The sequence below is a fragment of the Salmo salar genome, chromosome ssa10 (assembly GCF_905237065.1).
Source record: "Salmo salar chromosome ssa10, Ssal_v3.1, whole genome shotgun sequence".
NCBI classification, from domain to species: Eukaryota; Metazoa; Chordata; class Actinopteri; order Salmoniformes; family Salmonidae; genus Salmo; species Salmo salar.
In genome coordinates, this window is record NC_059451.1 from 22,000,786 (window position 1) to 22,005,814 (window position 5,029).

A 5,029-nucleotide genomic window follows, 5' to 3' on the forward strand; every position below is an offset into this window, starting at 1 on the left:
TACGAGCTTCAAGGAGTACGTTGAAAGGAGGCGTGTCATCATTGTTTTAAAGTGACAGTACAACTTTTAAAAAACACTCAGAGACAGGCCTCCCATCTATGTAAGGCCTTACTTATAAGAAAACATAACCAGCCACCAAGTAGCCGAACGCTGGAGTTTGCTGAGTTTTATACTATCGAATCAAAGAGGACATGCATTGTGAAAATTATTCAAATTCAAAACAAGAGGAACGCATGACCTGTTAAATGGGGAGGAGCGCATGGCCCCAATCAACTCCTGTCCGAGTGAAAATTCCGCTTCGGGAAATGCAACGTACCATTGGATATCGAATAAATGCTTTATCTATTTTGAACAATAATCTAAATATTCATAGGGAGCCAAGTCAAAATGCAGTACACAGATGTAGTGCACTGAAGGCACATTGGAAGAAAGGTTATACATGCTTCTCGATTTAAAAATGCAGTCCAATGAATAAGAGCAGTCCTGTGTTCGTTTTTTCTCTCCTGATTTCACACCCTCCCCTGGTAATCCATTTCTGGATTTCCAATCTTCTTGATTTGTGCTGAGGAACAGAGATCGTAAACAAAAACCATGTATGTATAAAATCAAATGAAAGGATGATATAAACTCTAATATTTAATCTTTGCATGATTTGACTTTCACCTCAAGTTTGCATTTTAACTGTGATAAGTAACAGACAATTGGAACAATATATATTGTCCCAGCTCTGCTCTATGTAGGCCTACTTTAATACAATTCCTGTTTGCTTTATCATAAATTGTTTGCTTGCACACTTACAAATTTTAGCAAAAATTATATTCACAGGACAGTCAGTGTCTTACAAAACCTCCAGTTCTGTAAAATATCAGCTCCATTTTACAATCAAACAGTGTTGGCTTAAGGTTGATAGGCTACCGCAAGATGTTGATATTGTAAATTAAAATAGAGGTGTATGTTCTCCTGACAATGACATAATTATCTTCAGTATTTTTTTTATTACGGAATAATTTCTGTTTAATGATACATTTTACCACATGACTCATTCAGGCTACTTGGATGGTGTAGGCAGGCTGTAGTAGTAGTTCTTCAACTTGGACAGACGAGGGCAATATAGTCCACCGCATGGACTCTACAAGGTGTCGAAAATGTTCCACAGGGATGCTGGTCCATGTTGACTCCAATGCTTCCCACTGTTGTGTCAAGTTGGCTGGATATCCTTTGGCACTCACGAGAAACTGTTGAGTGTGAAAAACTCTGCAGCATTGCAGTTCTTGACACAAACCAGTGAGCCAGGTACCTACTACCATATCCAGTTCAAAAGCACTTAAATATTTTGTCTTGCCCATTTCCACTTTGAATGGCACACATACACAATCCATGTCTCAATTGTCTCAAGGCTTAAAAATAATTATTTAAACACTGATTGAAGTGGATTTAACAAGTGACATCAATAAGGGATCGTAGCTTTCACCTGGATTCACCAGGTCAGTCTATTTAATGGAAAGAGCAGGTGTCCTTAATGTTTTGTATACTCAGTGTATACATTATACACATCATTGGTGTAAAACGGTTTGCATGCCCTACCTTGTTCTATTACAGTAACTACAACCAGAGAGACAGAGGCCAGAGGGTCGACTCCACTCCAAATCTGTCCTAGTTAAAATAAGTGCTAAGCAGACCGAGGTAGAGTTTTTGTATGGGGGGCAATGAGAGTGTCAAATTTGGTCAAGATAAAAGGGAATAGTTATTTTGATAGATTAGGCGTATTTGATCAAATAGAAGTTTCATAATGCTTAAGTTGTTACAAGTGTACTGATCTGTGCATGTGACATTCCGGAATCTTTGAGAATTAATTTTGTATTTTTCGGAATTGTGCCTGTTCACTGTTATGTCTCGAAGATTTCATAACCACATCTTTAATCAATTCAACAATGACGAGACGGGAGACAGGAAACAGGAATTCAGTTCAACCATTTATCTGGAACGTGCTCAACTCAACATACAGTACCAGTCAAAAGTTTGGACACACCTACTCATTCAAGGGTTTTTCTATATTTTTTATATTTTCTACATTGTAGAATAATAGTAAAGACATCAAAACTATGAAATAACGCATATGGAATCATCTAGTAATCAAAAAAGTGTTAAACAAATCAAAATATATTTTATATTTTGAGATGCTTCAAAGTAGCCACCCTTTGCCTTGATGACAGCTTTGCACACCCTTGGCATTCTCTCAACCAGCTTCATGACGCAGTCACCTGGAATGCATTTAAATTAACAGGTGTGCCTTGTTAAAAGTTTATTTGTGGAATTTCTTTCTTCTTAATGCGTTTGAGCTAATCAGTTGTGTTGTGACAAGGTATGGGTGGTATACAGAAGATAGCCCTATTTGGAAAAAGACCAAGTCCATATTATGACAAGAACAACTCAAGTAAGCAAAGAGAAACCACAGTCCACCATTATTTTAAGACATGAAGGTCAGTCAATCTGGAAAATTTCAAAAACTTTGAAAGTTTCATCAAGTGCAGTCGCGAAAACCATCAAGCACTATGATGAAACTGGCTCTCAGAGGACCGCCACATAAGCATTTCGCTACACTCGCAATAACATCTGTTAACCATGTGTATGTGGCCAATAAAATTTGATATGATTTTATTTGAAAGGAGCACACAGTTACCTCTGCTGCAGAGGATAACTTCATTAGAGTTACCAGCCTCAGAAATCGGCAATTAACTACACCTCAGATTGCACCTCACAGAGTTCAACTAACAGACACATCTCAACATCAACTGTTCAGAGGAGACTGCGTGAATTAGGCCTTCATGGTCGAATTGCTGCAAGGAAACCACTCATAAAAGACATCAATAACAAGAAGAGACTTTCCTGGGCCAAGAAACAAGAGCAATGGACATTAGATGGTGGAAATCTGTCCTTTGGTCTGATGAGTCCAAATCAGGTTCCCACCATAAAGCATGGAGGAGGAGGTGTGATGGTGTGGGATTGCTTTGCTGATGACACTATCAATGATTTATTTAGAATTCAAGGCACACTTAACCAGCATGGATGCCATAGCATTCTTCAGTGATACGCCATCCCAACTGGTTTGCACTTAGTGGTACTATCATTTGTTTTTCAACAGGACAATGACCCAACACACCTCCAAGCCGTGTAAGGGCTATTTGACCAAGGAGAGTGATGGAGTGCTGCATCAGATGACTTGGCCTCCACAATCACCCGACCTTAATAAATCCTCTTCAGGATCAGTGTCCCGTCTGCGGGACGGTTGAGCTAATGTAGGCTAATGTGATTAGCATGAGGTTGTAAGAAACCCAAAAATTCCCAGGACATAGACATATCTGATATGGGCAGAAAGCTTAAATTCTTGTTAATCTAACTGCTCTGTCCAATTTACAGTAGCTATTAGAGTGAAAGAATACCATGCTATTTTCTGAGGAGAGTGCACAATTATGAACTTGAAAATGTATGAATAAACCAATTAGGCACATTTGGGCAGAATTGATACAACATTTTGAATAGATATGCAAGATCTCGCTGGATCACTCTAAAACGTTGCACATACAGGGCTGCCATCTAGTAGCCAAAGTCTAAATTGCGCCTGGGCTAGAATAATTAATTATGCCCTTTCTCCTACATTTCAAAGATGATTGTACAAAATAAATACAAAAAAAGGTTGTCTTTTCTTTCTATTATCTTTTACCAGATCTAATGTGTTATATTATCCTACATTCCTGTCACATTTCCACAAACTTCTAAGTGTTTCCTTTCAAATGTTATCAAAAATATGCATATCTTTGCTTCAGGGCCTGAGCTACAGGCAGTTAGATTTGGGTATGTCATTTTAGGCGAAAATTGAAAAAAAGGGGTGGATCCTTAACCCAATTGAGATGGTTTGGAAATGCACAGAGGGAACCGCAGAGTGAAGAAAAAGTAGCCAACAAGTGCTCAGCGTATGTGGGAACTCCTTCAAGACTGTTGGAAAAGCATTCTTCATTAAACTGGTTGAGAGAATGCCAAGAGTGTGCAAAGCTGCATCAAGGCAAAGGGTAGCTACTTTGAAGAATCTAAAATATCAAATAGATTTAGATTTGTTTAATTATGGATGGGTGGCAGTATTGAGTAGCTTGGATGACTGACTTGCCCAGAGTAAACTGCCTGCTACTCACTCCCAGAAGCTAAGATATGCATATTATTAGTAGATTTGGATAGAAAACACTCCGAAGTTTCTAAAACTGTTTGAATGATGTCTGTGAGTATAACAGAACTCATATGGCAGGCAAAAACCTGATTTAAAAATCCAACCAGGAAGTGGTTTGTAGTTTTTCAAGTCATTGCCTATCCAAACTACAGTGTCTGTGGGGTAATTTTGCACTTCCTAAGGCTTCCACTAGATGTCAACAGTCTTTAGAACCTTGTTTGAGGCTTCTACTGTGAAGTGGGAGAGAGTAAGAGCTCACTGAGTGAGGGGACGGCCAGCAGGGCATGAGCCTCAGACATGCGAGCTCACATGAGAGGTAGCTCAGTTCCATTGCATTTCTGAAGACAAAGGATTTCTCCGGTTGAAACTTTATTGCAGATTTATGATAAAAACATCCTAAAGATTGATTATATTCATCGTTTGACATGTTTCTACGAACTGTAATGGATTTTTTTTAGTTTTCGTCTGATCTGCGTGTCGTGAATTTGGATTTGTGAACTGAAGGCGCGAACAAAAAGGAAGTATTTGGACATAAACGATGGACTTTATTGAACAAAACAAACATTTATTGTGGAACTGGGATTCCTGGGAGTGCATTCTGATGAAGATCATCAAAGTTAAGTGAATATTTATAATGCTATTTCTGACTATTGTTGACTCCAACATGGCGGATATATTGTATGGCATGTTTTTGTGTCTGAGCGCCGTACTCAGATTATTGCATGGTGTGCTTTTTCGCTAAAGCTTTTTTGAAATCTGACACAGCGGTTGCATTAAGGAGAAGTTTATCTAAAGTTCCATGCATAACAT